Source organism: Macaca nemestrina, chromosome 13 (genome assembly GCF_043159975.1).
Source record: "Macaca nemestrina isolate mMacNem1 chromosome 13, mMacNem.hap1, whole genome shotgun sequence".
NCBI lineage: Eukaryota > Metazoa > Chordata > Mammalia > Primates > Cercopithecidae > Macaca > Macaca nemestrina.
Genome location: NC_092137.1, coordinates 62,571,430 through 62,595,579, shown reverse-complemented (window position 1 = coordinate 62,595,579; position 24,150 = coordinate 62,571,430). Strand labels below are relative to the sequence as shown.

The following is a 24,150-nucleotide window of genomic DNA, read 5'->3' as shown; positions in this document are numbered from 1 at the left end:
GCACCAGGGAATGAGCACTTTGCATTCCTAACAGATCCTTACATGTGGAAGAGGGAGGCAAAAGAGTGTTACAATATACCCCCAACAAACAGACAAAGTGGACTGACTCCTTGTGGCTAAAATGAGACACACCAAAAACAGAATCTCATGGCCAGCAGGATGGGGGATTAGTCACAAATCCCAGTGTCGATAACGGCCATAAGGTTTATTTCCTGTAATTAAGCAGAAACCAGTTCCTGAAAAGCACTGCCCAAACAACTACAGCTGGAAAATTTCCCAAATGACCCCAAGATTCTAGCCGACCCAACCCCCCCACCCGCCTCCTGCATACCCAGTCCCCAGTCGCCCCACCCTCCCCACCACAACTCTGATTCGACAGAGGACTGGTCTTATAAACTTTCTTTATTGATAAATGCTGCAGACCTCAAGCCAGTTGTAGCCATTTAGCTTATAGAGACTGTGCACAAACTGTCTTTGTGCCCTACAGTTTACCTTTTGAGATCAAGAGCCAAATTCTACCTCATTTTAATGCCTAAAACCCCATCCCAAAGTGAATAGAATGTATGTTATAGATGTTTACCCACCGTGTATGTGCCAGCCATCCCTCATGAATATTCATAGAATGTCCCCAACCCTGCTCAATATGCAAGTAAGGCTGGCCCTGTAAGACACATATACAAGCTCCCCCTTCCTTCTGCAGGGCGCATACCTTCCGTTGTCCCTGGAAGCTGTGTTCCTCAATCCACGATTGCTTCTCCCTCTGAAAATGAAGTCTTCTCCTTTCCTTTCTCTGTGGACCTCATGGTCTTTTGTTAACAAGGGTGGGTGTCAGAATGATGTGATATGAGGAAGGCTCAACCAGCCATGGCTGGCTTTGAAGAAGGAAGGGACTATGAGCCGGGGAATGTGGCAGCCTCCAGGAGCTACAAAAGGTAAATGGATTTCCCTGAGCGTGCAGAAGGACGCAGACCTGAAGACACTCCCTTCACAGCAAGCTTACCTATGTGCTGACTTAGAAGCTCCAGAGCGGGAGCTCTCTTCCATCAGGAGATCATCTGAGAGACAACAGTCAATTTACAACCTAAAGTACGCCCGTGAGGGAACTGTCTCCCACCCGGAGGGGATCTTGAGGCAATGGCCCCTTTACAACTTGCAGTGGCAGCAGCTTGACCACTTGGTACATAAGGCACCAAAGTGAGTCACGTAGACCCTGCACCTGCTCATTCCCTCCCATGCATGCCATTCATGCCAAATCCCCTTTAAACTTCCCTGCTTTCTGCCCCAAAAGTGAAGCAGTACCCTTTAAGGCAGGAGCCTGTACTTCCCCTAAGCTAAACATTGGAATAAAGTCACTTTCTTTAGACCGGACCTCACTCTTGTGAATTGGACCCTGCAGGTAGTGAGTAACCGGCATGCATTTGTTACACTGCTGCTCCAACATCATCCGCCAAAGAAAATCACCGGCCAGGACTGGCTTTGTGGCTCTACCCTATCACAAGGACACCAAGAAATACAATCCTGACATATGCCCAGAAGGGGATAAAACTAAAATGGAGATTTGGCAAAAGCATTAATGATTACCACATAAAAATGACCATATAGGGCCAGGCATGGTGGCTCATGCCTATAATCCCAGCACTTTGGGAGACCAAGGCAGGAGGATCACTGGAGCCTAGGAGTTTGAGACCAGCCTGGGAAACACACCCATCTCTATGTAAAACAAACAACAAGCAACAACAACAACCAAAAAAACCCACACACAAGAAAATGACCTTATAGGTTTCTTAGAACCCCATGATGCAAGGAGTTAGGGCATTAATATTTTTTTCCAGAAGTGTGGAAGGGGCAGCAATGGCTTGTTTCAACCAAACTCCTAGTGAGTACAACTCTAAGCTGGACAAAATGTTCTTGAAATAGGTGTGAATGTACTAGGGAACTACCAAAGGCAATGAGGACTTGATGGGCCAAGATCCTAGGGAGAAGGGAAGCCCAGGGAGGTGAGCCTCACATTGGGGGCTGCTTTTTCTCTTAGGTACTTACCATTCAAAAGCAGCAGATGATACCACATCATACCCACTAGGATGGCAAGGATGCAGAGAAGTTGGAATCCTTGAGCATTGTTGGTGGGAATGTCAAATGGTCCAGCTACCATGGAAAACAGCATGGTGGTCCTCAAAAAATTAGACAGAATTACTGTTAGGATCCAGCAATTCTACTTCTAGGTATATATCCGAAAGAATTAAAAGCAGGAACTTGAATGTACATCCATGTTCATAGCAGAATTATTTGCAAAAGCCAAGAGATGGAAACAAAACGTTGACCTAAAGAATCTGAGGCAAAATGAATGTAGACAGTTTATTTGGGCCAAGGTTGAGGGCAGCTGGCTTCCAAGTTGCTTTGGGGAGTGGTCCATTCAGCATTGGTTACAAGCAGGTTTTTAAAGGCAAAAGAGAGTAAGAAATGGGCGGATACAAAATTGTTTGACAGGAATTCTCACTGGTTTGCAGAAACAACATTGATTAGCAATTGCCTATGCATGGTTGAAATGTAGAGTATGAGTTATGGTGTTTAGCATGGGGCATTTTATGGCTACTTGGCATCAGTTAGTCTAGAACCTGCATAGTAAGTGGCTTCAAGAGGTAATTACTTGGCTTAAGCGGGGAGTGAGAATGATTGCTGTCAGACACTGTCACATTTCAGTGCTCTCTGGGCCTGGTAGTTAAAGGGGGCTCACATTCCTCATATAAAAATGTTTTCTTTTCTTTTTTTTTTTTTTTTTTTTTTTTTGAGACAGAGCCTTGCTCTGTTGCCCAGGCTAGAGTGCAGTGGCTCACGGCAACTTCTGCCTCCTGGATTCAAGCAATGCTCCTGCCTCAGCCCCCCAAGCGGCTGGGATTAGAGGCATGCACCACCACACCTGCCTAATTTTTGTATTTTTAGTAGAGATGGGGTTTCACCATGTTGGCCAGGCTGGTCTCGAACACCTGACCTCAGGTGATCTGCCCACCTCAGCCTCCCAAAGTGCTGGGATTACAGGTGTGAGCCACCATGCCCGGCAAAAATGTTGTTTTCTTTCTCAAACCCAAATATCTATCAACAGATGAATGGATAAACAAAACATGGTACATACAGATACAATAGATAACCAGAACATCATCTGAGAAATGGGAATAACAATACTAAGCTTACATGTTTGCATAAGGATAGAGAAAAATGTGTACAAGATATCTGACATAATGCTTTTGTACTTTAAAAATGGTATGTCTGTGTAAATGCACCCAAGTGGAGCAATTGTTATAATGGAAAAATACTGACATCCACAGTGAGGTTATTCTTGTAATACATATACAAATGCGCTAGGGGAAGAGGCTAGAAACAGATGCAGCTGGGGAAAAACCGAGGCTCTCAAAGGTCACAGCAGAGCAGAGAGGCAGTGGGACGAGATGCTTGTGGAGGTTTTGACACCTGAGTGAACCCTAAGGCTTCTGGGTTCTGATGTTCCTTGCATTTTAATAATAGCAAGAGAAAACTAACATAAGAAAGATCCAGTGCAATATTTAGTTTATGGTATTCTCTGTAAAATATGGTCACTTAAGCTTCTACGGATTAATGAAAAAAAACCCTCACATTCTAATTGAATCTTCTGCTGCTGTGTAATTGAAAAACAGGAATGAAAAATAACCCTATGGTGGGTTCTGAAATGGTTCAAGTTCAACAAGGTCTTTTAGCCTCCAAAGGGCTGCTCCAGATAAGGTTTGAGCTTTCAAATGTCAAGGAGACTGCTCGCTCAGGAGCTCCCAAATTGAAATTCAGATTTTTTTTTTTTTCAGGGCTAAAAGTCGCACTTAATTATGCTCTGAGCTTGAGAAATTTCTTAAGTAGCAGCTGCTTCTCTCAGGAATTAGGTTGAAGGAACAAGAAATGCTTTGTCCCATCCCCCATTAACTTAACAATTGAAATGTAGGCACGAAGAGATAGGGAAGAACAGGAAGAAATGGGAGCAGAGAGAGAAGGGCTGGGAGTATGTACCCCAGCCTGGGAGGCAGGCAAGCTGGGCTTGAGGTGGGTCAGAACTACCCTTTTTAATAGCTTTAGGGTCTTTTCCTCACCTCTCTCACTCCCTTAGGTACCCTTCCCTTGAATTTATACTCTCCCCATTTATCCCTTATTAAATCTCTCCTCAGGATAGAATTTAACAAGCAGACTTCTGTTGAAGGGAAGGTGATGGCCATAGTTTAAAGACTTCTCTGAGAGATCTCTGAACAGAAAACAAAACCTCAAACCAAAGGAGTCATTTCTCATCTTGATTTAAAGGTCAGTGAGCAGAAGAATGTTCCCTGAGAGGAGCATTTGGTGTCCCTGAGATGGTGGGGTCTCTTTCTACGCAGGAGAGCAGCCTTATTCTCACTCTCTATTTATAGGGTGTTGTGCCAGACCCCGACTGACTCTAGTAAGAATGGCACCGTGTCTGAGGGGCCAAAAAGAGATCCAGAGAGAGCGAACGAGACAAAGGGTTTACTGGGGGCATTTACAAATATGGACAGTCCAGTGGCAGTGGGTTGGACAGGAAGACTGCTACCCTTTGTGAAAAGAATGCACCTAGCAGCCTCCGTTTAACCCAAAACAAAATGCCTAGATCCCCTATGTGGCCTGCATTCCACAGGATGGGCCAGGAGCTCAGATGTCCTTCAAACCACAGGGAGTGAATCTCCAGGTTGGCCACTCCCAGATTCCTTAGGTTGTAACTCCAAAAACTGTTTCTTCTAAGACTGTAGTCATTCTCAGGGTACGCTTAAGTTAAGGCTGCCAGGTGTCTCTGCCACACATAGAGTACATTTCCTATCATTGTAACCTTTATTATCATTGTAAACATTAATATTTACACTTACTATAATTGAGTTAACACTATAATTGGGTCTGTTAATGAAATATTTCATTTCTTTATGATTTCACTATTTTTTTGGTCTGTTTAGATTTGATTAAAAGGAGTGTTTTTAAATCTCCCACCACAATCATAAAACCAAATTTATAGAATAATTTCCTAGTTGCTCTATCAGTATTCATTTAAATTTAGGTAAATAGATATGTATTAGGCTTATGTCTCACTATTATTGTTTCTTCTTTTTATCATATTTCACTACACTGAGATTTTTTGCTTTGATTCATTTATTTATTTATTTATTTATTTATTTATTTAATTTATTTATTCTTATTTTTGAGATGGAGTCTTGCTCTGTCACCCAGGCTGAAGCGCAATGGCACGATCTTGGCTCACTACAACCTCCACCTCCCGGGTTCGAGTGATTCTCCTGCCTCAACCTCCCAAGTAGCTGGGATTAGAGGCGCACACCGAAACACCCAGCTAATTTTTTTGTATTTTAGTAGAGACGGTTCATTGTGTTGCTCAGGCTGGTCTCGAACTCCTGAACTCAGGCAATCCACCCACCTCAGCCTCCCAAAGTGACAGGATTACAAGTGTGAGCCACTGCCACTGCGCCCGGCCTTTATTATTTTTTAAGCACATACTACCTTTGGGATTGATTCACTTGTTGCCTGGACGGAGGCTCTTCTTGAATAAATTCCCCAGGTAGAGTGTGTGGGTGCAGTACTCTCTGACCCATATCATATCCACAGAAAACATTCTCTCACCCTGATAGGTAAGGCCTGTCAGCCTGGGTGTCAAATCCAGATCCTTAGGCCAAGGTCTTCTTTTTTTTTTTTTTTTTTTCCCAAAGACGGAGTCTCGCTGTGTCACCAGGCTGGAGTGCAGTGGCCTGATCTCACTGCAACCTCTGCCTGCCGTGTTCAAGTGATCCTCCTGCCTCAGCCTCCCGAGTACCTGGGACTACAGGTGCCCGCCATCACACCTGGCTGATATTCCAAGGTCTTTTTACTCTCATTGTCATTAGATTTTATTCTGCAATCTTCTATCTTCCGTTGTTGTAGATGAAAAGCCTGAGGAAGGTCTGATACTCCTTTATAAGTCATTTGTTCTTTTTGCCTGGAAACTTATAGAAATTTCTCTTTATCCTGGGAGTTGAGGGCTTTTTACAGGATATTTTTAGATGTGTGCCTTTTTTCTCAATCCAGGCTGGAATTCAATGAGCCCTTTTAAATCACAAGTCTTTTTTAATCACAGCAGCATTTTCTCTTTCTCTTTCTCTGTCTCTCTCTCTCTTTCTTTGTTTTGACAGAGTCTCACTCTGTTGCCCAAGCTGGAGTGCAGTGCCATGATCACAGCTCACTGCAGCCTTGACCTCCGACTCAGGTGTTCCTCCCACCTCAACTTCATCGTTTATTTAATTCCTCTACTTCCTTTAACAATTCCTTTTCTCCTTCTTGAATTTCTGTTTCTTAAATTAGGTCTCCTGGATCAATCCTCCAAGTCTTTTATCACGGCAAAATTGCATGGGCATTAAGAAGCAAAAATATGTGATTAACAACAGCACAGCAAACCACCACGGCCCATGTTTACCTATGTAACAAATCTACACATCCTTCACATGTATCCTGAAACTTAAAATAAAATTAAGTTACATTTAAAACAACAACAACAAACCAGCACTTAACAGCACAGTCACAGAAGCCCGACTACCTGGGTCTGAACACCAGCTGTGCAACCCTGGGATTGTTCCTTACCCCTCTGAGCCTCAGTTTCCTCAGCTGTGACATCGGTGAGTAATAATAGCTAACTCATAGGTGTTAGTATAAATTAACTATATTAATATATGTAAGTTTTGATGATAATATAGTGATTATATTCCCTCACCTTTTTGTAGTTCTGTGCTATGATTTGAGATTTTCTTCCATTTGATCTTCCAGGCTACTAATTAATATTTCTACTGTTAAAGCAAACTAAATATGGCCTCAGAAGGACTCTGTACTCCTGTATTTGAGTCTTCGTGGATGAACTGTAACCTAGCTTAATAGTCAGACAAAATTGAAAACCTAACTTAATAGTATGTCCCTGTAACAATAACTGAGTGTTGGCCAATCCCATTGGTCATACTTCATCCACTCATAGACTACTGAATCCCATTGGTCATACTTCATCCACTCGTAGACTGCTGAATGTTCAAACTACCTTCAAATAAGGCAAACACAGAGTTGTAACCAATCTCGCTGTTTCTGTACCTCACTTCTGATTCCTGTATGTCACTTTACCCTTTTTATTTTATTTTGTTTATTTATTTTTGAGACGGAGCCTTGCTCTTTCACCCAGGCTAGAGTGCTGTGGCATGATCTCGCCTCACTGCAAACTCTGCCTCCCAGGTTCACACCATTCTCCTGCCTCAGCCTCCCGAGTGGCTGGGATGGGACTACAGGCGCCCGCCACCATGCCCGGCTAATTTTTTTTATCTTTAGTAGAGATGGGGTTTCGCCGTGTTAGCCAGGATGGTCTCGATCTCCTGACCTCGTGATCCACCCACCTCGGCCTCCCAAAGGGCTGGGATTACAGGTGTGAGCCACGGCGCCCGGCCTCTTCACTTTACCTTTTTTGTTTAAAAATTTGTTCTGACCACGAGGCACCCCGGGGGTCTCTGTGAATCCGCTGTGATTCTGGGGGCTGCCTGATTTACAAATTGTTCCTTGCCCAATTAAACTCCTTTAAATTTAATTCGGCTGAAGTTTTTCTTTTATCACCACTTTGCCCATGAGCTCTTTGAATACATCTACTGAGTTTTTAATCAGAAAATCATGTTTTTAGTTCCAGGAAAAATGTTTTGATGCTACAGTTAAGGCTTCTTAAATGCTCAGGAGGTAGACTGTATCATTATCCTCTGTTATTTGCTGCTCCTCTCTGCAAGATGCTTACACTTTCCCACCCTGCTGACATCAGGCTTGGCGAGTGACTTGCTTTAGCCAATGAAATGTGAGCAGAAGCAACATAGGCCATTTCTGAGAAGTTTTAAGAGTCTTCATGTGGACCGGGTACGGTGGCTCACACCTGTAATCCCAGCACTTTGAGAGGCTGAGGTGGGTGGATTGCCTGAGGTCAGGAGTTTGAGACCAGCCTGGCCAGCGTGATGAAACCCCGTCTCTACTTTAAAAAAATACAAAAATTAGCCGGGGATGGTGGCAGGCACCTGTCATCCCAGCTACTTAGGAAGCTGAGGCAGGAGAATCTCTTGAACCAGGGAGGCAGAGGTTGTAGCGAGCCGAGATCGCGCCACTGCACTCCAGCCCGGGCAACAGAATGAGACTCTGCCTCGTCTCAAGGGGAAAAAAAAAAAAAGAGCGTTCATATGGTTCTGATGCCCCTTTTTCTCTCTTCCAGGTAGGGGGCTGTTCCTTGAACTTGAATCCTAAAATGAACAAACGCACTCATGAAGGCCATGTGATAACACAAAGAAGCACACCTTTGTTTTCATAAGCCGTGGAGCTTCTGGGCTTGGTCGTTTCCATAGCCCAATCCAGCAAAAGCTTACTAATACAGCCAATATGTTTGTTTGTTTGTTTGTTTGTTTGTTTGTTTTTTGAGACACAATTTCACTCTGTCGCCCAGGCTGGAGCGCAGTGGCATGATCTCAGCTCACTGCAACCTCTGCCTCCCGGGTTCAAGTGATTCTCATGCCTCAGCCTCGCCAGCAGCTGGGATTACAGGTGCGCACCACCACTCCCAGTTAAGTTTTGACTAATATAGATTGCTGTTATTTTGTTACTCAATGTTAGGCTCATGGTAGGGTCTAAGGGCATTGTTGGTTCTCCTGGTCCAGGCTCAGTCTTAGGCAGAGGCTGTGAGCCTGAGCCCTGTGGTCGGGGCCTTCTCAGAGTTTCTGCTCCTTTCCCATCCCCATGGCAACCAAACTCTGTCCTGGAATCTGTGCTGGGTCTTGGGTGTAAAAGACCCCCTCCGGCCAGGCATCGTGGTTCATGCCTATAATTCCAGCACTTTGGGAGGCTGAGGTGTGAGGATTGCTTGAGGCCAGGAGTTCAAGACCAGCCTGAGCAACATAGCAAGAGCCTCTCCTCCAGACTCACACGTCTCCACTGTATATTGGTGCAGAGTCCTAGGTCCAGAAGGTTTTCCTACCCCTGTTTTCCCAGGGGAAGTTGGCTTTTGCTTTGACTCTTATCCCAGAAGCAGTGGATCTTTGCCCTCGCCAATGTAGAATGAGAGTTTCCTACTGTTTCCCAAAGGCAGCCAGACTCTGCTTCTACACCTGTGGCTCTGGGGTGGAAAGTGTTTGCTGCCATTCTTCTAGTTTGATGCTTTTATTTGATGAAAGTGGAGTCTTTGGAAGTGAGTCCCCATCCACTTCTTGGCTACACCCTGGTGTAGGGCTGCCTGCATCATCTTGAATGCCTGCACCATCAAGCATGGGGCTCTTGCCCTATCCCCATTCTTTCTTGTGAGCAGCTAGTGGAGGCCCATGGAAAAGGGCTTGTAGTGACAAACTCCCCTTCTGTCTGGGGCTCCCAGTCATTCTAGACTGATACACGCTGGGTACAGTGGCTCACACCTGTAATCCCAGCATCTTGGGAGGCTGACGCAGGCAGATCACTTGAGGTCAGGAGTTTGAGACCAGCCTGGCCAACAGAGTGAAACCCCGTCTCTACTAAAAATACAAAAATCAGCCAGGCATGGTGGCACAGGCCTGTAATGCCACTTACTTGGGAGGCTGAGGCAGGAGAATCGCTTGAACTGGGGAGGCAGAGGTTGCAGTAAGCTGAGATTGTGCCACTGCACTCTAGCCTGGGTGACAGAGTGAGACTCCATCTAAAAAAAAAAATTAGTCGGGCATGGTGGTACACATTTGTAATCCCAGCTACTTGGGAGGCTGAGGCATGAGAATCACTTGAACCTGGGAGGAGGAGGTTGCAGTGAGCCAAGATTGCACCACTGCACTCCAGCCTGGGTGACAGAGCAAGACTCCGTCTCATAAATAAATAAATAAATAAATAAATAAATAAATAAATAAATTGATATGTTAGTCTATACTCAGCCTTCGGGAATCCAAAACATTTGAGTTCCTTCCTTTTTACCAACATTGATGGTGGCCACTTCCTTCTGTTCTCTGCCAAAGACAGGACCTACCTCATGGTATCCGAGCTGTGCAGTCACACAGTGCCCCGTGCTCAGAAGCTCCCCATATTTTTCACTGGGTCCTGTAAATCTGTAAATGATGTAGCCAGTCCTGAGCAAAGGTAAAATAGCCCCTGTTCCCTATTTCTTCTCAGGCTGGATAGTTACTCTTTGGAATTCAGTTCATTTCATTGCCTTGTGACCTCAGCTCTCTGACGGGTTCAAGAAAAGGTATGATTTGTGGATTACATATCTTTTTCTCACTGTTTGGATGGGAGTTCTGTTCTTTATTCTGCAGCTTCCTACATCCTAAGCAAAAACAGCCTCTTTCTGTTAGAACTTATTTGAGGCCTCAAAGGGAGGTAACAGTGCTATGTTGTCTGCAGATTCCCTGCCAGGGATAAGGTGGTGATGGACAAGTGATTATCCCTGGGTGGTGTGACTCTTTTTCCTACTTTTTATTTGACTATATTATCCCAAATTACTTTTACAATGAGCAATCTCTACTTGATTAAAAACAACTAGAGCATCAAACTTTGAAGTATCCCTTTTAAACGTTTGTTTGTTTGTTTGTTTGTTTAATGACAGTGAAATGATCCCTCGGAGTTCCTTCCCTAGACTCACTGGAGAAAGCAGCATATCTAGGGGCATCAAGGGATACTGTACAGAAGGCACAGACAACAAATTAACAGAGCTCTGCTGCTCTAGGACATAGCTCCTTCAGTCCCGGCCTTTGGATCAGGTAACAGGAGGGCCACTCTCTAAACATCTCCTTCCAATACCACCGTTTCTCCACTGGCTGGTGAGGACCAGATGTGGCCCTTGTTCCTTTCCTCTCATTCTGCTTTTGGGTAGTGGCTGCTTCCTTCTGAGACAGCATGTTTTTGAGCACGCCCTCTAGGAACATGGCATAAGAGGGAGTCAGAAACCTTCCTCTCAGCTCTGCCTCCAAGTCTATGACCTTAGACAAGTCACTGAGCCTCTCCAAGCCTCGGTTTTTTCTTCTAGCAAAATAAAGGTAACCATGATAACCACCCCCACCGGGTTTTTTAAAGAGGACCAAATGTGACGATGTTTTAAAAAAGTATTTTACAAGCTGCAAAGAACCCTCGTTATTCATCTTGGTAAGCAACTTATACCTGGGAGTAGAATGGGGTAGGGGACAGATGGAAATGGGACCTCACGTTCACTTTCAGAGCTCTTATTTTGGAGCAACACTTGGAGATAATAGTATCTGCCTGTTCTCTTGTCTTTTAACCACCACTCCCCTACGCCCTGGTGAAACCTCAGTGTGTGGGTGTGGTTGCAGGGGCAGGCTATCTCTGTAGTCACAATACTCAGGGGGCCTCCTTCCTGCTGCCTTCTCCTCTGGCTGAGTGGGCATGTGTGTTGGGGAGAGCTTCCACTAACATCAGGGAGAACCTGTTAAGTACCTGTTAAGTACCTGGCCAAGTGTTTCTCTGCTAGCTGGACACTAATCCTTTTCTGCAAGGGAGGGGTCTCCTCTATGTTGCCTGGGCTGGTCTCAAAATCCTGGGCTCAAGTAATCTACCAGCCTTGGCCTCCCAAATGCTGGGATTGCAGGCATGAGCCACTGCACCTGGCCTAAAATATCAACAATAACTTACATTTACCTGTGTGCTTCCCTTTACCCCTTTACTTCCATTTTGTCCTAATAATTTTCTTCCTTTAAAAAGTAGTTAAATAAGTGTTATCCTTAATTAATGTTGAATTAATGTTAAATTATATTTGATTAATGTAATGCTTAATAAATGTTTAGTTTTAGTTGTTTTCAAACTTGATAGAAGGCCAGCCACAGAGGCTCACACCTATAATTCCAGCACTTTTGGGCGCCAAGGTGGGAAGATTGCTTGAGCCCAGGAGTTAGAGAGCAGCCTGGGCAACATGGCGAGACCCCATCTCTACAAAAAAAATACAAAAATTAGCCAGGCATGGTGGCATGTGCCTGCTGTCCCAGCTACTCAGAAGGCTGAGGCAGGAGGATCACTTGAGCCAGGGAGGTGGAGGTTGCAGTGAGCCAAGGTTGTACCACTTCACTCCAGCCTGGGTGACAGAGTGAGACCCTGCCTCAAAAATAAATAAATGAAGAACACTTGATAGAAAGGTATTATGTTGTAGGTAGTTTATATATAATTACATTGTAAGAACAGTGTTGCATGTAGTTGTAGTTCATGGCTTTAATTGTGTAATATTCTACAGTGTGAATATATCAATTTGTTTATTCATTTACCTGTCAGTGGACATCTGGGATGTTTCTGGTTTGTTTTTGTTTGTTTTTGCTGATATCTACAGAGCTCCTAAGGGTATTCCAATAGCTACATCCTGATGCACACACTGAGTCATAGAGAATGTGAATATTCAATTTTATAATATAGTTAATATAGTCAATAATAATAATATAATGTATACATCTGTTCTCTTTTTGGTTGGTACTTTTCTGTACCTAATTTAAGAATTCTTCCTTTCTTTTTAAATTTTTTTTAGTGACAGGTCTTGTTCTCTTACTCAGGCTTCAATGAAGTGGCTCAATCATAGCTCACTGCAGCCTGGAACTCCTGGGCTCAAGGAATCCTCCTGTCTCCTGAGTAGCTGGGACTACAGGCACATGCCACCATGCCCAGCCAATTTAAAACATTTTTTTTTTTGGAGAGACGGGGTCTGCTTTGTTGCCCAGACTTGTCTCAGACGCCTGGCCTCAAGTGATCCTTCCGCCTTGGCCTCCCAGAATGTTAGAATTACAGGTGTGAGCCACCATGCCCGGCCTCTTCCCTTCTTTATTCCAAGAAAGACAGTCCTCTATCTTTTCTACCAAGATAAACAAGGAAGACATGCTTTGACATTGCCCAGTTTCATTCTTCTCCATATGGATGTCTTCCTAGCTTCAGTTGTTGAATAGTTCCTCTTTTATCTCCTAATACGACATAGCGATTGATGTTTTAACCATAACTTCACATTGATTCTTCATAGAAGAAAAAATTTCCCTCATAATCTTAATAAAACATTAAGTTGACATATACCGTTAACACATATCAATTGCCTTTTTTTTTTTTTTTTTTTTTTTTTTGAGACAGAGTCTTGCTGTGTTGCCCAGGCTGGAGTGCAGTGATGCAATCTCGGCTCACTGCAACTTCCGCCTCCCGGGTTCACGCCATTCTCCTGCCTCAGCCTCCCGAGTAGCTGGGACTACTGGCGCCTGTGACCGTGCCCGGCTAATTTTTTCATATTTTTAAAAATAGAGACGGGGTTTCACCGTGTTCGCCAGGATGGTCTCAATCTTCTGACCTTGTGATCCGCCTGCCTCGGCCTCCCAAAGTGCTGGGATTACAGGCGTGAGCTACCGCGCCCGGCCCTTAATTACCTTTTTTTTTTAAACTGAAAAGTGATCACTTCGGGAGAATATATTTCCTACTGGCTGTGCCCTCCTTGGCTTCCCCCACGGCATTGGGCAAGTATCTGGTTGGGCCACTACACTTCAGTGCAGAGCCTGGAGCCAGAAGGGAGGCCCTGCCATTGGTCAGCAGGGCAGCTCTCCTCACAGCTTCATTTGGATAAGAGTTGCAGACAAGCTCAACGGTTTAAGGGAACCAGGTTTGGAGATGTTAGACGGGGAATGGGCTAGCTCAGAATCTATCGGAATAATATGACACTGTTACAGCCTGGGTTGAATTATGTTCCCCAAAAGAGTATATCCTGGCCCCCAAACCTGTGAATGTGGCCTTATTTGGGAATGGAGTCTTTGCAGATGTAATCAAGTTAGGATAAAGTCATACTCAACTAGAGTGGTCCCTAATCCAATGACTGATGTCCCTATAAGAAGAGGAAAGTTGGGACACAAATACACAGGGAAAAGACCTCATAAGATGGAGGTAGAGGCCGGGCGTGGTGGCTCAAGCCTGTAATCCCAGCACTTTGGGAGGCCAAGACGGGCGGATCACGAGGTCAGGAGATCGAGACCATCCTGGCTAACACGGTGAAACCCCGTCTCTACTAAAAAAAATACAAAAAAACTAGCCCTGTGAGGTGGCAGGCACCTGTGGTCCCAGCTACTCCGGAGGCCGAGGCAGGAGAATGGCGTGAACCCGGGAGGCGGAGCTTGCAGTGAGCCGAGATCCGGTCACTGCGCTCCAGCCTGGGCGACAGAGCGAGACTCTGTCTCAAAAAAAAAAAAAAAAAAAAGATGGAGGTAGAGATGAATATGATGGGTCTACAAGGCAAGAAACACCAAGGAATGCCAGAAATGATAAGAAGCTGAGAAGAGGCAAGGAAGTGTTAAAGCAAACTATGTCCTGAGAAGGACTCTATACTTCTATATTTGAGTCCTTGTGGATGAACTGTAACCTAGCTTAATAGTCAGACAAAATTGAAAACCTAACTTAGGAGTATGCACCTGTAACAATAACTAAGTCTTGGCCAATCCCACAGGCTATACTTCAACCATTCATACTTTGCTTAGTGTTCAAACTACATTCAAATAAGACAAACACTGAGCTATAACCAATCCGGCCATTCTGTGCCTCATTTCCAATTTCTGTACATCATTTCCCTTTGTCTATAAATCTTCTTCCACCATGTGGCTGCACTGGGGTCTCCGTGAATCTGCTGTGATTTGGGGGCTGCCTGATTCACAAATTGTTCATTTAATCAAACTCAATTAAACTCCTTTAAATGTAATTCAGCTGAAGTTTTTCTTTTTTCAGAAGGACCCTCTCCTGGAGGCTCTAGAGAGAGTGTGGCCCTGCCACCACCTTGATTTCTGACTTCTAACCTCCAGAATTGTAAGAGAATAGATTTCTGTCATTTTAAGCCACAGTTGGTGGTACTAACACCGGCACCTTCTCCTCTGCCAGAAAGAATGATTCACGTGATGGGATAAAAATGACTGGCGAATTCCCAACCTTTCCCACCCCCGTGGTCCCTAATGAGGGTCCTGGTTACCCTCTCCTCAGTTCCTCCTGGAGCCCACCCTCCAAGGAAGGATCCCCGCCCTGCCAGCCATCTGTGAGATAAAAATCAGAGGAAATGGAAACTGAGAGCCAGACCGGGAGCCCCTGCAGCAAGTGAGAGCCATGTGTGGGAGAAGACAGAGGGGGACGTGCAAGAAGAACTGTGACTCTCACATGGCCACCGTGAGAATCAAGTGCAGTCTTCCGAAGGGCTATGTTCACTTACTGGTGTGTGAGAAACGCATGTGAAAGACTTGAGTTATTTTGAAATCACGTTTTGTTTCATGGTCTTTTGACCGCATCGCAGCTCCAGCACAGAGCTGAGCCACATGGACCGAGGGTCTGTGAGCTTCCCTCTTCTCCCCATCAATGAATGCTTTCTGCCCTCCAGTCCCCTGCTAAGTGCTTGGCAGACTCCTCTCCTGTCCTCACAGCAACTCTAGAAGGACAGTGCTGTTTTAGATGACAAAACTGAAGCCTAACAACAAACCTCAGCGAAAAGGCCAAGGTCTAAAAGCTCAGATTACCTCATGCCTGGCTCAGAACTATTAGAATAATAATAGAAGCAGCAAGGAGCCTTGAGGCGACACCTAGAAGCTGGCAGCCAATCCTACCACTGGTCTATGCTCTTGGGACAGCCTTGCCTCCTGGGATAATGGCAGCTCTGTTTCCCTGCAGGAGATCAGAGAATGGTGTGTTTCTGGCCTTGAGTCCTAGCCAGGCCAGGGTGGGCAGAGGTGACTGCTATAAAATGGGCTCTAGAGCCAGACCGCCAGGGTTCCCCCCAGCTCTGCCACTCTCTAGCTATATGGGCATGTTATCTGACCTCCCTGGGGCTCTGTATCCTCATCTGCAAAATGGGGATAATAATAGTTGCCACCTCAGAGGGTAGTTGTGAGGATTAAGTAAATTAATACAGTATGTGACCTGCTTAGAACAGCACTGGACAGAGTAAGCCCTTAATAAAAGCTAGCTAGCTCTTATTATTAAAAAACATGATGCTCTACTCAGATCTGACAAGACCTTAGCTACAAAAAAATATAAATCATCAAGCAGACTGTCTGATATGTATATTTTTATTAAGTGTAAGAATGAACCTTGGCCGGGCGCGGTGGCTCACGCTTCTAATCCCAGCACTTTGGGGAGGCCAAGGTGGGTGGATCACTTGAGATCAGGAGTTCGAGACCAGTCTGGCCAACATGGTGAAACTCCATCTCTACTAAAAATACAAAAAATTAGCCAGGCATGGTGGCGGGTGCCTGTAATCCCAGCTACTCAGGAGGCTGAGGCAGGAGAATTACTTGAACCTGGGAGGCAGAGGTTGCAGTGAGCCGAGATCACACCACTGCACTCCAGCCTAGGTCACAGAGCAAGACTGCATCTAAAAAACAAAACAAAACAAAACACCCAGCCTTCAAGGAAGACTGCATAACTCTCTACTCCTTAACTGTGGGCTGCACATAGTTCTCTTCCTTCCAAAGAATGCAGTATGGGAAGGGGGAAAAGTAACTTTACAGCGGGGAAACTGACACACTACCTCAACCAGATGATCAAGGTCAATGTCAACAGTGACATATTGCTAGTATGTACCCTTGACATGATGTGTTGAAATGACATGATGTGACCTTCCTCTCCATGACCCAAAACCCCAGTCTTATCATGAAAAAACAATGGACAAATCCCAATTGAGGGGTTGTCTACAAAATACATGACTAGTACTCCTCAAAACTGTCAAGGTCATCAAAAACAAGTGTATTTGTCCGCTCTCACATTGCTATAAAGAAATACCTGAGATTGGGTAATTTATAGAGAAAAGAGGTTTAATTGGCTCACAGTTCCACAGGCTCTGCAGGAAGAAGCATGGCAGTGTCTGCTTCTGGGAGGCCTTAGGGAGCTTTTACTGACAGCGGAAGGCAAAGCAGGAGCAGGCGTCTTACATGGCAGGAGCAGGACCGAGAGAGAGCGAAGCGGGCAGTGCCACACACTTTTAAACAACCAGACGTGAGAACTCACTCATGAGGGACCAAGAGAGGATAGTGCTAAACTATTCACTCTGATTTGAAGGAAATCCCATGAGCTGTGGAGGCCGGGAGCCTTGGGTTGAATCCTGGCTTGACTACCACTAGCTGTGTGGCTGGATTCATGACCCCTCTATCTCGTTCCTTCTTCTGTGGAATGGGGATTGCTCTCTGCCTCACAGAGACTTTGTGAGCAGGAAAGGCACAGAGTAGGACCCACAGCAGCTAATAAATAAGTTTATCTCCTTGGTTTATAATGGCCAAGCTCATGCACCCTCAGAATAAGTGCAGAGGGTGAAGAGACTGTGCAAGTAAACATGGTAGGTACAGGTGACCTGGGTCCAAGCTCCTGATTGGGCCACGTGTTCCCTTTTCCTTCCTCTCTCTCAGGCCTGCTTAGGGATTAGATGGTGGGAGAACCAGACAAAAGCAGGTGGCCACCCTCCAGCAGCACGGAGATCTGTGATGGTCTGGGATGTGACAGAGACCCGTGGCTGATTCCTAAACAGCCTTCTAATCAGTTGAAGAGCTGGACCAGTTTCTGTGCTGCAGAAAGCTGCAGCGGGGTTGACAGACAGACTTGCACTCACACCCTGGGCACGTCACCTTCTGCGAACCTTATGGGCCTTATCTATAAAGCAGGGATAATAGAGCCTACCCCACAGAGCTCTGCTGAGGATTCAAGATGGTACTTGGGAAAGCATCTAGCAGGGCGCCTGGCATCTAGCATACTTCCATAAAAGCCACTTGGATGTGACATTCCTAGCCCACATGGTTGCCCTTTGGTTTTCCTTTTCTGTAAAATGGGGATGATAAAACTACCATCTCCCAGGTTTAACATGAGTCTGAGATAAGGCAGGGCACAGAGAAAACATCAATAAAGGACAGCTACCAGGGATGTTACATGCTTTTACACTTTTATTATTCCTGTGGACCAAGAGTTTGGATAGCTCTCCGATCCTTGATAAAGGGCCTTTCCAACTAATCTTAGGGACCACTCCTATAAGAATCACATAAGCATGGCAACTGCTCCCTGCCTTCTACAACTTCCTGGCTGGCACAAATCAGGGACTCACCCATGGGCCTCCTCACTGGGCAGGCTCCTCGGCCCCTCCCTGTTTCCCTGTCAGCTCTTGGCTTTCTTGCCCCCTCGTCAGGCAGTGCCTACCCACCCCCATAGAAACCCACACGTACAGAGGGACTCAGGTTCAAGGCCTTCTCTTTTTTGGTTGCCCTGTAGATAAGCACTCGTGGCATTTTAGTTTTGTAAGTTTCACAGCAGATAATTACAGGAAAACAGATAGGGGATGGTCAAAATAGCAAATCCCAGGAAGGTACGAAGTCCTTCCAGGCTGGTCCTGACTTTCTGGGAACAGGAAGTGTTACTCCTGAAGACTGTGGTGATCCATAGGACTTTTATATTGAACATGGGACCAGGACACCGAGAAGCGGGTCAGCCCTGGAGAAATTTCAGCCAGTGCAAGTTTCCTGTCAGGAAGGGTAGGGGAGAAACGGGCAGCTTCCACTCTCACAAAGGATAGCAGTGAATGAACTCCACTGCTACAGAGACAAACCCCCTCAGGTCCTGGCTGAAGACAGCCCAGGCAGCTGGCGATCTCAGACCCCTGACCTATTCCCAGGGGAGGGGGGCTGGACACAGAGAGGAGGGTCACCAGCCTGGCACAGAGACTACAGAGAACAGAAAACTGAGCCAAGAAGGCTGCCCCCTACAAGTGTTTACCTGAAATACTCACAAACATGATGAGTCACAGAAAGAAAGCAGAAAAAACAGTAAGATGTGTAACCAAGTTCTCTTCCACAAAGCAAGGAGATGTGGCAAGTAATGCCAGTGGGCACGGTGTGCTCTGCGGAGGGCCCTGCTTGAGAAACCTGTGTGTCTCCACCACACTTTCAGCCTCAGCTAAGGTTGAGAAGAGAAACTGACAACTGTGCCGGGGCAGGAAAGTCCCTGCAGGAAGCCTGCTGCTGGTCCGGGTTACCAGGGCAACTGGCAGCTGCTCTCTTCTCTTTTTTTTTTTTTTGAGACAGAGTCTCACTCTGGTACCCCAGGCTGGAGTGCAATGGCACGATCTTGGCTCACAGCAACCTCCGCCTCCTGGGTTCAAGCGATTCTCCTGCCTTAGCCTCCTGAGTAGCTGGGATTACAGGCGCCTGCCACCACGCCCGGCTAATTTTTGTATTTTTAGTAGAGACGGGGTTTCACCATGTTGGCCAGGCTGGTCTCGAGCTCCTGACCTCAGGTGATCTGCCCACCTTGGCCTCTCAAAGTGCTGGGATTACAGGCTTGAGCCACCACGCCCGGCCATGCTCTCTTCTCTTGAAAGAGAATGGAGGCCCAGATGTGCTCTGCCCTAGTAGCCCAAATAAGAAGGCTTGCCCTTAGACAGCATCAAATAACATCTGAGTACGCCGACCCCACAGCACTTCCCATGCATCCCCATCTCATTTAATCTACCTCTCAGGAGAGCCAGGTGCAGGGTGATTATACCCATTCCAGTTGACAGTGGAGAACACTGAGATCCGGAGACACTAAATCACTTGCTTAGATTTATATGACTAAGAATTAGTATGGATCCATCTGGGCATGGTGGCTCACGCCTATAATCCCAGCATTTTGGGAGGCTGAAGTGGGCGGATCACATGAGGTCAGGAGTCCGAGACCAGCCTGGCCAACATGGTGAATGCCATCTCTACTGAAAATACAAAAAACAAAACAAAACAAACAAACAAAAAAAAACAACTAGCCAGTCTGGGGACTTATGCCTGTAGTCCCAGCTACTTGGGAGGCTGAGGCAGGAGAATCGCTTGAACCCGGGAGGTGGAGGTTGCAGTGAGCCAAAATCACACCACTGCACTCCAGCCTGGGTGACAGAGGGAGACTCTGTCTCAAAAAAAAAAAAAAAAAAAAAGAATTAGCTTGGATCCAACCAGAGTCTTCAAACACCAAGTCTAGTGACATCCCCCTACACAGTCTGGCTGCCGAATCAACTGCTTGGGTTTTTTCAGTGCTCTCATATCTATGAATGCATGCATTCTGTTTGCAAAATACCAGGCATGGATCATTCCCCTCTTCATCTCCCACATCAGAGATGTGAAACAGCAGTGCAAGTAGGCAGGGCTGCCACGGCAGCAGTTTGAGTGGGTAGCCAACATCTGACCGAGACTCGAATCCAGAGCTTTTTCCATTACACCAGTTGGCTGCCTTGCCCCTCACCACATCTGGAAAAACTGACTCAGGTGACAGCGGGCTAATCATGTCATCCTTGTGACTGCAGAGGCCACGTCGTTTATGAAGCACTTTAAAGTGGGAACGCTTGCCCTGGCTTTCCCCCAGGCCTTTATTAAGTAAAGGTCATGATGTTTGTTAAGATTTGAGCACACTGGTGGCTGGCTCACAGGAAAGAGCTTCATAAGCTGTGCCTGAGATAAGGTTGCTTCTGGAGGCCTCTCTGCAGAGAAGAGCGAAGCCCACCCCCACTGCCTGGCTAGTTGGATAATAAGACTCAGAAACTCCAGTTCTCCCCATCCCGTCTGGCCTCTGTGAATTGTCTGACTGCACCGCCACTTTTCTCACCTGCCTGAGGTCAGTGTCACAGAACCACCTAACCGCACAAGAAAGACGGGAGCAAGGATAGGTTCAGGCCCAGAGATGGTTTCTAGTCTCCCTTTGCGATGGTGATTTTTCTGGCTGCAAGAGGTTTCCAGTCCTGTCTCTACCAATGATTCCACACAGAGCCTCATTCTCTGTGGCTCTGGACTCCAGACTCAGGGCCCCGAGGTGACCTGAAGCCTCTCATCTGGTCACTGCACTAAAACCTTGGCTAGGACAGGTGGCTTCCTTCTCTGCCCAGATCAAAGGAGTGAGCAATGCCCTCAGCAGCATCCCCAAGGCAGTAACGGGAAATAATCCTCCTCACCAGCCCCTCCCACCCACGCTGTCCCAGCAGGTGGTGTTTGCAGAGGTAGCACCAGGTAAGGCAGGTGGCAGGGGAGAGGAACTGGATTGAAAGCTCAGTTGGCCTCAAGCCACCCACTGCTCCCGCCTTTCCTGTGTGGCTAGGATGTTCTATAGCACAGACCACAGGTACGTGAGAAAAGTGGCAGTCCAGTCAGACACAGAACCTGCAAAGCCACATAGGAAGGGGAGAACTGGAGTTTCTGAGTCTTATTATCCAATCAGGCAGTTGGGGTGGGATTTGTTCCTCTGCAAAGAGGCCTCCAGAAGCCAGCCTTATCTCAGGCACAGCCTCGGGAACCCTTTCCTATGAGTCAGCCGCCAGTGTGCTCACATTGTAACCACGCTGGGCAGCACTCGCAGGCCGCCTGTTGTGAGGCAAGAAGCCTCCGCTGTTCTGGAGGAAGCCCAGGTGGGGTGATTCGGAGCAAAGTCATTGTGAGTCCTGTTAGGAAACATTAATTGTGTTTATGGGTAGAACTGCCCCCAAACAAATCAAACACGTGTTCTAAGGTGTCCATTTTTTAAAATCTTGGTTGAGGTTGCCCTTTGGCTCCTGGGTGACATGAGTGCTTTGTTGTCCAACATCTGTTCCTGGGAGATGGGGTTAGCGGAGGTCGGAAAACGATCCTCTCCTCACCTCAGGCTGGAGGAAAGGCTACCATGATGCCCTGGGAGGGAACAGCGCTGCCTAGACAGGCCTGAGGCTCTGACAACAAAACACTCAGACTGGACACTAAGATGGTGGTTTATTCTCTCAGAGGGGAAAGGGTCAGACCACACCTTCAGGTGTGGAGGGAGGAGGGAGATTGCCCCTAACAGAAAGGGGTGCCCTCACAGTCTGTCGTCCCAAGGCAGGCAAGGAAGAGTGTTGTGGGCTGGAAAGGGAGAGATTTCTTCCTCTCTCTGTGGAGAAAGGGGACCTGTATATTGCTGTTGGTGGGGGCTAAAGTGGCCCCTACCAAATGGAGGCCTTTGGGTACAAGACACTTCTCCTCTGGAGGCAGATGGAAATTTCTTTTTTTTTTTTTTTTGAGACGGAGTCTCACACTGTTCCCCGGGCTGGAGTGAAGTGGTGCAATCTCGGTTCACTGTAACCTCCACCTCCCAGGTTCAAGTGATTCTCCTGCCTCAGCCTCCCAAATAGCTGGGATTACAGGCGCCTGCCACCATGATCAGCTAATTATTTTTATTTTTAGTAGAGACGGGGTTTCACTATGTTGGCCAGGCTAGTCTTGAACACCTGACCTCGTGATCCACCCGCCTCAGCCTCCCAAAGTGCTGGGATTACAGGCGTGAGCCACCGTGCCCGGCAAGATGGAAATTTCTAACGCTGCTTTCTTTATTCCTCCACTCAGTGGAACCTGTGGTCAGATGAGCTGCAGGGGGTTGGGGAGGACAATGTCTCCTTCCCAAGGCCTGGCAGAGTCACTAAGTCGCCAGTCCCGTAAGCTACAGAGGCAGAATCACGGCAGCAAGAAGAAAAGGGTGGAGTGAGAGTGAGAGATCCTTTCTGGAGCTGTGCAAAGCTCTCCCTGGGAAACTTTCAGAAATATTCAGGAGGAGAACTCTATGGTTAGATAGAATTAGGTGTAGGAAGGATGTATGATTTCACTTTAGAGTTGATAAAGTTTCAACATAGGTTAATTGCATATGAAACACTCATTTCAAAGATGAAGAAACCAGGGGTTTGGAGGCCTGAGAGAGAGAAACCATGAGAGGGGGGTCTTCTGTCTGAGAAGCAGGTGCGACCCTCTGGCGGTAGCAAAGACCCAGGAGTTCCTGGGGTCTTGTGTGGAGCCTCGACAGCACACGTGCCTGGACTTTGGGTAAAGGTGGCACAAGTGAGGCCAGAAACACACCTCCTTCTACCTGGCACATCACAAGGTGATCAAAGAATAATTTTTTTGAAAAAAGTCAAAAGCTGGCCGGGTGCAGTGGCTCATCCCTGTAATCCCAGCACTTTAGGAGGCTGGGGCGGGCGGATCATCTGAAGTCAGGAGTTTGAGGCCAGCCTGGTCAATAGGCTCTACTAAAAATACAAAAATTAGCCAGGCGTGGTGACGGGCGCCTGTAGTCCCAGCTACTTGGGAGGCTGAGGCAGGAGAATTGCTTGAACCTGGGAGGCAGAGGCTGCAGTGAGCCGAGAGCTTGCCATTGCACTCCAGCCCGGGTGACAAGAGTGAAACTCCATCTCAAAAACAAAACAAAACAAAAACAAAAAAAGTCCAAAGCTAACCAGAGGCAACCACACATGGAAAATAGTACAACCTTATGACACAAGACTGAGAAGGTGTCAAGAGGGAAGAAATAGAGGGTCTCAGAATGGAATGTTAGCTGTCTCTCTCCCACACACCCAGCTGAAGCCAAATGAGGGAAGGTAAGAGAACAGGATCCCAATAAGGGTCACCAGCACCTCTCAGCTTGGCACAAAGAGGGCCAAGAGGCTAAATTGGCAGCCTGGGGAGTCCAGGAGAAACCCCAGAAAGAAGGAGGCCCTGAGCACCATCACAGAAGCCAGCAGTGACTGGAGGAGTGGCTGGACTTGCTGCTGGTCAGGACTCTGTGCTGTCCAAGGGGATGAGCTGAAGTCCCAGGAGGGGACATGTGCCTGCTGAGTGGAGCGGACCCAGGTGTGGGATGCTAGCCCACGTCAGGAGGGAGCCAGGCCTAGCTCTGTCCTTTGCCTGTCCATGTGACTCTCAGAGCTCAGGAAGCAGGAAGGAAGTACCACCCAGCCCCCAAACTCTAGTATTGAGGGAATGACAGGTAGCTAGAAAAGGTGTCAAAAAGAATGCGTCCTCACACTCTCACAGCATTAGACGGTCTGACCAGACTTACCTGTGCAAAATTAAAAGAGATGGCATGGAGGCTAAGCCAACATGCTAGATTTTAAAAAGAAGAACACCAAGAAGGAGAAGGCAGAGTAGGAGAAAGAAAATAAGGAAAGTAAGCAAGAAACAGGCTGAGTACAGTGGCTCATGCCTGTAATCCCAGCACTTTGGGAGGGTAAGGCGGGAGGATCACTTGAGCTCAGTAGTTCGAGATCAGGCTGGGCAACATAGTGAGATCCTGTCTCTACAAAAAATAGAAAAAATGACCAGGGTGTAGTGGCACATGCCTGTAGTCCCAGCTACTAAGGCAGGAGAATCAATTGAGCACGGG

General features: G+C 46.7%; 1 protein-coding gene across 3 annotated transcripts in view; it reads right to left on the bottom strand.

Moving 5' to 3' along the window:
- LOC105465119 (UDP-GlcNAc:betaGal beta-1,3-N-acetylglucosaminyltransferase 2) overlaps window positions 1-24,150 on the bottom strand; it is a 325,143-nt gene that overhangs the window by 193,499 nt on the left and 107,494 nt on the right. For 2 of the 3 annotated variants that reach the window (XR_011611786.1, XR_011611787.1), the window contains exons 4-5: window positions 2,041-2,171; window positions 710-923 (exon numbers count right to left, since the gene is read on the bottom strand). The gene's annotated coding sequence lies outside the window, so the exon portion shown is untranslated. The remainder of the gene's footprint in view (window positions 1-709; window positions 924-2,040; window positions 2,172-24,150) is intronic. The other variant, XR_011611788.1, reaches the window with a different exon arrangement.